Source organism: Aotus nancymaae, unplaced genomic scaffold (genome assembly GCF_030222135.1).
Source record: "Aotus nancymaae isolate 86718 unplaced genomic scaffold, 86718_ANA_hifiasm-v0.15.2.pri h1tg000016l, whole genome shotgun sequence".
NCBI classification, from domain to species: domain Eukaryota; kingdom Metazoa; phylum Chordata; class Mammalia; order Primates; family Aotidae; genus Aotus; species Aotus nancymaae.
In genome coordinates, this window is record NW_026988428.1 from 61,270,840 (window position 1) to 61,280,548 (window position 9,709).

General features: G+C 43.3%; 1 long non-coding RNA gene across 2 annotated transcripts; it reads left to right on the forward strand.

Moving 5' to 3' along the window:
* Positions 1-211: 211 nt before the first annotated feature.
* LOC135275285 (uncharacterized) lies at positions 212-9,211 on the forward strand. 2 transcript variants are annotated; one of them, XR_010342925.1, is made up of 5 exons: positions 212-549; positions 794-852; positions 2,120-2,192; positions 7,989-8,155; positions 9,085-9,211. It is a non-coding gene; the product is annotated as an uncharacterized LOC135275285 (long non-coding RNA). The 2 variants fall into 2 exon arrangements; XR_010342924.1 differs by lacking the exon at positions 212-549 and having other exon boundaries at positions 762-852.
* The last annotated feature ends 498 nt before the right edge of the window (positions 9,212-9,709 follow it).

Below are 9,709 nucleotides of genomic sequence, written 5' to 3' on the forward strand. Positions count from 1 at the left end.
TGTTAGCTTTTGAAACATGAACACCGCCCACACCTGACTGGCATGCAACTTTCATTTTCTTTTACAATGTTGTGCTACTTTTGCTGAAGAAAAGAGTATCCATGTCTTGCTTTTAGGCCTGAGATTTTCAAAGCATATGTGGGAATATAAGATTGTTTTTGTAGATATGTAGAGGAAGATAGCCTTGAATGCAATGCAATATTAAAGGATTCCATTTAAGATTTTGTAGTATGCTTCAAAGAGCTGTGTGTCGCCAAGTTGCCACTTTACTTGTGAGGACACATGCTCCATGAAGCAACTTATGAGACAATTTGCAATTATTTTTTTTGTTACTCTTTAGAAACCTCAACTGAAGATTTAGTTGTGCTCAAGCATTCAGATTGTCTTTTCTTAATTTTTTTCTGAGAGGGAGTCTTTCTCTGTCACCCAGGCTATGTAGTGCAGTGATGCGATCTCAGCTCACTGCAACCTCCCCCTCTTGGGTGCAAGCAATTCTCCAGCTCAGCCTCCTGAGCGGCTGCGATTCCAGGTGCCTGCCACCACACCCAGGTAAGGTTTGTATTTTTAGTGGAGATGGGGTTTTACTATGTTGGCCTGGTTGGTCCCAAACTTTTGACCTTGTGATCTGTCTGCCTCAGCTTTCCAAAGTGTTGGAATTACAGGCAGGAGTTACTATGCCCAGCCTGTCTTTTCTTTTCAAAACCACCCTTGGTGATTAAATATTAAATATGTACTAATGGATATTACTTTGCTAAATATTGCCTAGTGAATATTAAATATTCTCACCTTTCAGACATGAACTTATGAATTCAATAACTGAAGATTTACAGCTTGATAAACCAGCTTCAGGAGGTACGTCTTCAGTCTTAAGTCAGATGAGAAGATTATGTGCAATAATTATTTAATGATTAACATTGATTTCTTTAATGGTAACTTCCACATTAAATAATGTGTCTCTAACTATTAATTGTTTTCCAGGATAAGAGAATTCATGCTGTCAAAATTCTAATACTCTCTAAAACAGTCAACTTATTTTCTTTGTATTAACCCATTATAAATACATGTAGATACTGGATTAATGGGTAGACAGCAGTAAAATAACAATCTTTGTTCTACTTCTCAGATGCAAGATTTATTTGGCATAGTGCATCGAACAGTTTATTGTTCAAGTCTATGCCAGTCAACTGAACAAGCATTCATCAAATGCTCATGATACCCAGAACGTAAGAAGGTTTCCTTTTAGAGTATGGAGCCATGCATATCATGTCTTAACTGTTAGATGTGTTTTCTCACTAGTTTTGGCTCTGGCGTGGTGTGGGGACAAAACAGAATGGAATTAAACTGTTTAGATTTACTAAAATGGGAGGATTGCCAGCAAGATCATGTCCCTAGTCTCCCCATAGCAAATGTCGCCTGCTAGCTGTTTATTTATTTATTTATTGAGATGGAGTTTTGCTGGGTTGCCCATGCTGGAGTGCAGTGGCATGATCTCAGCTTGCTGTATCCTCCCACCTTCTGGGTTCAAGCAAATCTTCCTACTTCATGTTTCAAGTAGCTGGGATTACAGGCACCTGTCACCATGGCTGCCTAATTTTTGTATTTGTAGTAGGGATGGGGTTTCACCATGTTGGCCAGGCTGGTCTTGAACTCCGGACCTCAGGTGATCTGCCTGCTTCGGCCTCCCAAAGTGCTAGGATTACAGGCGTGAGCCACTTTGCCTGGCCTGGTAGCTGTTCTTGAGCACACCGAGTTCTGCTTTTTTCCAGCTTTAATGAATGTCTGGTTCTTCCTTTTTTTGTTCAGTGTTAGCATTGTTTCAGTAATAAGTACATTCTGGAATCTTAGAAATAGTTTTAGTCACAGGAAAGAAAAAATACTATTTTATAATGATAATATTTAGGCCGGGCATGGTGGCTCACGCCTGTAATCAAGCACTTTGAAGGCCAAGGTGGGTGGATCACCTGAGGTCGGGAGTTCAAGACCAGCCTGACCAACATGGTGAAACCCCATCTTAAAACAATAATAATAATAATAATAATAATAATAATAATAATATTTAACAACCCAAGTTAGTAAACCCATTACATTGAGAAAACTTGTATTTTTGTGATTTCGACAGTAAAGGAAGAATGATGTGCCAGAATCACCAAATTAAGAAAGACAGTGGATCAGCTTTTCTGCAAAAAAATTTGGTAAGCCTTTTTTTCCTCCTTTAAAGTATATTACTGAGTAATGTCTTTCGTTTTGTTTTGTTTTCTTAATATGGAGTCTTGCTCTGTCACCCAGGCTGGAGTACAGTGGCTCTCTGCAACCTCCACCTCCCGGATTCAAGTAATTTTCTTGCCTCACTCTCCTGAGTAGCTGAGATTACAGGCGCACACCACCATGTATAGCTAATTTTTATATTTTTTTGGTAGAGATGGATTTCACCATGTTGGCCAGGCTTGTCTTGAACTCCTCATTCTGTGATTCCCACATTTGGACTCCCAAAGTGCTGGCATTACAGATGTGAGCCACCACACCTGGTGATAATGTTTTTTATAATGTTTTATCTTAGGAAAGTAAATACAATGAGTAGAACTCAGCTCCAGTTTTCTCTTACTAGTTTTTTTTTTTTTTTTTTTTTGGTGATGGAGTGTCAGTGTTGTTGCTCAGGCTGGAGTGCAGAGTGGCACTGTCTTGGCTCACTGCAACCTTCACCTCCCAGGTTCAAGTGATTGTGTTGCCTCAGCCTTTAAAATAGCTGGGATTATAGGCACCTGCCACCATGCCTGGCTAATATTTGTATTTTTAGTAGAGTTGGGGTTTCATCATTTTGGCCAGGCTAGCCTAAAACTCCTGACCTGAGTTGATTCCCCCTCCTCCCAACATGTTGGGATTACAGGCATGAGCCACTACACCTGGACTCTCTGACTTTTTATTTATTTATTTATTTATTTAGATGGAGTCTCATTCTGTCACCCAGGCTGGAGTGCAATGGCAGGATCTCAGTTCACTGCAAACTCTGCCTCCCAGTTTCAAGTGATTCTCCTGCCTCAGCCTCCCAACTAGCTGGGATTATAGGCATGACCACCACACTTGGCTAATTTTATATTTTCAGTAGAGACAGGCCTTTGCCTTGTTGGTCAGGCTGGTCTCAAACTCCTGACCTCAGGTGGTTCAGCTGCCTCAGTGTCCCAAATTGCTGGGATTACAGATGTGAGCCACCATGCTTGGCCATCCTACAGTTTTTAATATGCATAGATTATGGAAATTTTAATCCTACATAAGAGGAGAGCGTCACATAATGGAACCACATATGCTTTTTACTGAGTAGATTTTTCTGTACAGTCAAAGGTTTTCTGCAGGAGGATTGACACCATTGGGAAGCCTCTTCTCTTTGGGCTTTACCTGTGCCTGGGTGCCACTCTGTAGTAACAGAGAGAGCTTTGGCAGTAGCCACCACTGGACATTTGAAGGTACAACCTCAGCCAACCTTTCTTTTCTATCGTGTTCCTTAAATACTTCATCAGCACTTCAAAATACTTAGTTTTAATTTTTTATTCAACACCTTTTGCCACCCAGAGTTGCTCTCTGCCCCATTTTTATTCTGCTTCTCAGCAGAATTCTAGATTATTATTCTCTGTCCCCCCATTTTTTATAAAAATGTTCAAATCTTGTGGACTCTTTCTTGGCTCCTCTCTGTCTCATTTTCAGTCCCTTGAGGGTCCTGCCCTCATCTTCTCTACACTGGAGAGTGCCAGCTGGCAGCTTCATCCTGAGCCTGCTTTCTTTCTTTCTTTCTTTCTTTCTTTCTTTCTTTTTTTTTTTTTTTGAGATAGAATCTTCCTCTTGTCACCCAGGCTGGAGTGCAGTGGCACAGTCTTGGCTCACTGCAACCTCTGCCTCCCTGGTTCAAGCGATTCTCCCACCTCAGCCTCCTGAGTAGCTGGGATTACAGATGTCTACCACTATGCCTGGCTAATTTTTCTATTTTTTTAGTAGAGATGAGGTTTCATCATGTTGGCCAGGCTGGTCTCGAACTCCTGACCTCGTGATCCACCTGCCTTGGCCTCCCAAAGTGCTCAGATTACAGACATAAGCCCCTTTGCCCAGCCTCTTTCTCTCTTCTTACTGTGTCTTACTTACAGATAATCCCACCCTGTCCACCTCTTGAAAATATTATATTGTCTATGTCTTTGAGACTCTCATTCCTGGCCTTGAAGAAGCTCTTCATACCAGACCTCTATATTTTCCTATCTGCTTGACCCCTCCTCAGGCTTCATGTGTCCCAGGCAAAGTCCCCATTTCCCTCTCCATGAGCTCCTCTCAGGGTCTACCAGCTGCCCAAGCCAGATGCCCAGGAGTTACCCTGAGGTATGATTGTCTCCCTTCCCATATCCAGCCTAGCAAGGCCTGCTGACTCTGCCCAAACACAAAGCCCAGGTTCTACCCCATCCTCCTTCACTGCCCTCCAGTGCTCAGTTAGAGCCATGCCACAGAGCAGCCAGGTCAGGCTCATTGAAAGTAGGAGGTGGAGCCTGTCATTCTCTGGACTATCATCTGTAGTGGCTTCCACTGTACTTGGAGTAAACCTCACAGCCCCTGATTGGATCTGCAGGGACATGGGTGAGCTGCTCTCTGCAATTCCTCTGCTTTTTCCACATGCCCTCTGTGGATTGCTTGCTCTGTGCCAGCCACTCTGGTCATTTGTGTGCCTCTCTTCCTCTCAGGTCACAGCCTCCTGGCACTGTTGCACTGAGGGCTGGTGTTTGTGGAATGCTGTTAGTTGAGGGCTTTCTGTGCTTCTCCTTTCTATTAGCATCACAGTTGAAATGTCACCATGCTGGAGAGGTCTTCACTGAGCACCGTCTCACCTCAGCCTCGAGGCTCACTGATTCATCCTCCTTTCATTTTTCACAGAGTGCTGCTGGCTGACTTTTTCCTCCTGCTTCAGCACAGTAGCCCTGACAGCCCAGATCATGCCTGTCTTATTTACTTCTCAAGCAGGTTCTCAAGTGATTCTCCTGCCTCAGCCTCCCAAGTAGCTGGGATCACAGGTGTGCACCACCACACCCAGCTAATTTTATTTTTTATTTGTAGTAGAGATGGGGGTTCCACCATGTTGGTCAGGCTGCTCTGAAACTCCTGACCTAAGGTGATCCACCCACCTTGGCCTCCCAGAGTGCTGGGATTACAGGTGTGAGTCACTGTGCCTGGCCAGGAATGGATTATTTGTATGCTTCCCCTTTTGAAACGTTGCCATGGCATTTGTAAACTGTCATGGTATTGGTGGGAGTGTAGTAGCAGTGAGGATGACCAGAGGCCACTCTCATCACTATCTTGGTTTTGGCTGGCCGCTTTACTGCAACCCATTTTATCAGCAAGGTCTTTATGAACTGTATCTTGTGCTGACCTCCTTCCTCACCCTGTGACTTAGAATGCCTTAACTATCTGAGAAGGCAACTCAGTAGGTCTCAGCCTCATTTTACCCAGCTCGTATTTTAGATGGAGTTGCTCTGGTTCAAATGCCTCTGACAGTATCACTGCTTTCTTTATGGTCCCCGAAAGGGGAAAGGAAATCTTAGGATTTTCATTGCTGTGAACCACGGCAAGTATTGAGGAAATAATCACTACTTCCAACCTCATAATCCTGAAGTCATTTGGTACCTGTGAGTCGGGTGTTGGAAACTGGGCAGTGTGGAAGACAGTGCCCTGCCCCATGCGTTCTGGAGCATTTCATCTGGTGGGGAAATCTGTAGTAAGTAGGAGATATTTACTATGTAAGAAGGGGTTATGGTCTGGGAAAGAATGAAGTGGAATAAGGGGGATAATGAGGCAGAGGGTGCGATTGGGACAGCCTTGGTGATGCGTGATGAGCACATTCTGCAGTTGGTCTCACCTCTTTCTAAAACTTGCAGTTTTCACTCTCAACCCCAACAAAGCGTTCTTTTTTGTTTAATAGAAAGTTTGTCAGAATTAGGTTTATATATTTTCTTGTTGAATTAACAGAATAATTTGATTTAACATCACTCTCTAGTCTGACTGAAAGCCTCTAATCTTTTACTGTTATTTATTTATGGGCATATTTCTTTTTACAGCTATGATAATTATTTCACTTTGTGTGATTTCTCAAAAACACATGTGTTTCTTATGTCAAAGAGCTCCTACACTAGATCCCTTCAGATTTGATGCTAGTAACATGAAGTAAGTATTTAAGACAAGTCTTTAGATGTTAGAGGAAAGCCAATCTAATAGCAAAGAAATTAATTAATTAATTTCAAGTTGACATTCAAGTTGAGTTGTGGAGGTGGGGGAGGCAGTTTGGTAAATGAGTTCGGAAGTAAGGAGAAAGGTCTGGCAATAGATATAATTTTGGATTTTGTAGTAGTGTTTTGATAGCAGTTGTTGATAGCACCAAAATAAATTATCAGTGAGCTCCTTGACAGCTCCTGACTTTTCTTTTTAAAGAAACAGGGTCGTGTTATGTTTTCTGGGCTGGGCTAGAACTCCTGGGCTCAAGTTATCCTCCTGTCTCAGTCTCCTAAGTCGTATCTAGGGCTACAGCCATGTGCCACCATGCCCAGGTTTGAGCCACTCCCAGCCATCATGTTGCAAAATATTTAAATGTTACATTCAGAGGTGCATGGGAGATCTGTATATAAATAGCATCATGTAAATGCTTGAATGTTTCTCTTTAGAGTTCTGTTTGGATGTGGCTTAAGAGCAGGGATTAGTAAATTCATTTTTACTTTTTTTTTCTTAAGGCAGATTCTTACTCTGTTGTTCAGGCTGGAGTACAGTAGCTCACTGCAGCCTCTGCCTCCTGGGTTCAACTGATTCTCTTGCCTCAGCCTCATGAGTAGCTGAGACTACAGGTGCCTGCCACCACACCCAGTTTTTTTTTTTTTTTTTGCTAGAGACAGGGTTTCACCATGTTAGCCAGGCTGGTCTCGAACTCCTGACCCAAGTGATGCCCCTGCCTTGGCTTTTCAAAGAGTTGGGATTACAGGCATGAGCATGATGTCTGGCCATTTTTTTTTCTTTTTTTACATTTTTAAATTACAGTTTTTATACCTACTCAGAAGTAGAGAAAATAGTACAATGAACACTAAAATACCCATTCCTGAATTTCTGTGATCATTAAGATTGTCCTACATTTTGTTCTATTTCTTTTCCTCCCTTTGCAAGAATATTGTAAAGCAAATCACAGTCTTCACAGCATTTTACCTGTTCAGTGTACATCCCCAAACAGCCACTATCTCATCACATCTGACAAAACTAAAAATGATATTTTGGTGTCAGCTCATTGTTTGCTTTATATCTGGATCCAAACAATCTTTTTGTGCTAACTTTGGTTATTATGCCTCTTTTAATCTAAACCAGCCTCTGTTTACTATTGTTATTTCACATTCCATGAATTCTTTGTGGAAAGTTATTTCTCTTAAAATAGCATGCTTACAAGGTTGAAGGGGTAAAGAATATTGATCTCGTGGTTGCAGTGCAGATGAAAGTGTAGCCTGAAATATGCCAGTGTGCAGCAGCAATGGAGGAGGGTTATTAAAGGTCACCAGCAGGGAGTAGCAAAAGGCTGCTTCCAAATAGTATTTACAGGCTGGGTGCGATGGCTCGTGCCTGTAATCCCAGCACTTTGGGAGGCCGAGATGGGCGAACCACCTGAGATCAGGAGTTTGAGACCATCCTGCCCAAAATGGTGAAGCCCGGTCTGTACTAAAAAATATAAAAATTAGCCAGGCATGATGGCAGGTGCCTATAATCTTAGCTACTTGGGAGGCTGAGGCAGAAGAATTGCTAGAACCTGGGAGGTTGAGGTTGCAGTGAGCTGAGATCATGCCACTGCACTCCAGCCTGGGTGACAGAGCAAGACTCCATCTCAAAAAAAAAAAAAAAAAAAAAAAAATACTATTTAGGTTGTATTTTTTATTTTCTATAATAATTTTCTTTCTCTCTCTTCCTAAAGGTATTAAAAAAAAAGTTTTATCTTTTAGGATCTTTGAAGATCTCTTTTAAGACCAAAACTTTGAAGCACATTCAAATGATTTGTATGTGGAAGGACTACTGGAAAACATTCCTTTCAGAAGTCCCTCGTGATATGGAATTCCAGGGCTGGAAAACATCAGTCAAGTGGGCAACTGAATTAAATTTTTATTAAAAGGTAAGATAATCTGCAGAAACAAATTAAGAAGAGATTAATTTGATGAAGATGGGCCTTTTGTTCCCATCTCATCATGACTTCTTTATATTTACAATTAATATTTAGATTCACTTATTGAACAAACATTTATTTAGTATAAGCATTAGATGTGCAAAATTGGGTCTGACAAGAACCCTGTTGTTGGGGGCTTAATACTAAGAAAAATAAAATGAAAAGTTATTGAGCATTTTTGGGGAAGAAAGCAAGGATGGCATATCCAGTTACTGTCTCATTAAAGATCAATGAGAAAGCAAAAGCAAAGTATTATAAATTCCATCAAAGAAAACCATTTAAGTTTTTGTTTTTTAGACAGTCTCACTCTGTCACCCAACCTGGAGTGCTGAACATGATCATCTTTAAACACAAAAATTAATCACCATCACAACAGAAGCCCCACAACATAATCTGCTTCACTTACAAAAAGCGAAAAGAGAAAGGGAACCTGTTTCAAATATGAGTAAAGGCAGGGAGGTGTCAAATATGGTCACATATTCACATACCTCACCCATTGTGTGTGGAGTGAGGAGTGCCATGTGGGTGTGGTGGGATTGCATAGATAGACTTGTGTGACCAAGTGGAGGAAGGGCTTAGAGCCTACCAAAGAAGTGGCAGTCATGAAATGGTCTCATAGTGTTATGCCCTAGCAAGTTTAAACAGAAGCGCCATGCACTGAGTTTGTTGAGAGTCCACCTTTATGCTGGCATCTGAGAGTCAGCTAGAGCTCAAACCTCTTGGCCAAGAACAAAGGGCAATCAACATTGTTATACCAGTTTAGGGCCAGGGGCAGTAAGCAGGTTATTGCAGAAGGAGCAGGTCAAGGGAAGGGGGGGCTTGTCTAACAGAAAGTTCTATTTAAGATTTTTTTTTACTCAAGATGTTTTTTTACTCAGGCCCATCTCCCTCCTGACAGTGGCCTCTCCAGGCCCAGCTCTGGCCTCCCCACAGCCTCCCCAGCACCAGCCACTGCCTGCTGGCGGCTACCCCAGGCCAAATTCCTGCCTGCCTCCCAGCTGCGTCCACAAGCCCAGCACCTTCCTCACACTGGCCGGTTGAGGCCCAGCTCGTTCCTCTGGCAGACATCTCTGGACCCAGCTCTTGCCTGGTGCTGGCCTCGCGTCTGGGCCCAGGTCCTTCCTTGAACCAGCCTTTCTCGGCCCAGCCGACCTCTCACGGAGTCTCCCAGGCCAGCTTGTGCCTCCCAGGGGCCTGTCCAGGCCCGAAGCTTCCTCTCCCAGCCCAGCCTCCCCAGGCCCGGCTCCTGCCTGTGCTAGGCCCCTCTGGGCCCAGCCTCCGCCTCTCAGTGGACCCTCCAGACCCAGCTCATGGCCTCACCATGGCCTCCGCTCAACCCAGCTCCTGCCTCTGCAGCAGCGTGTTTCCACAGGTCCAGCCCCCAGCCTCCCCGTGGACCACTCGGGCCAAGCCGGTGCCTTCTGGTGGCCCCCTGGGCCCAGCGTTGGCCTTCTGGAATCCTCTGTGTGTCCAGAACATCTTCAGGTCAGCCTCTCAGAGCTC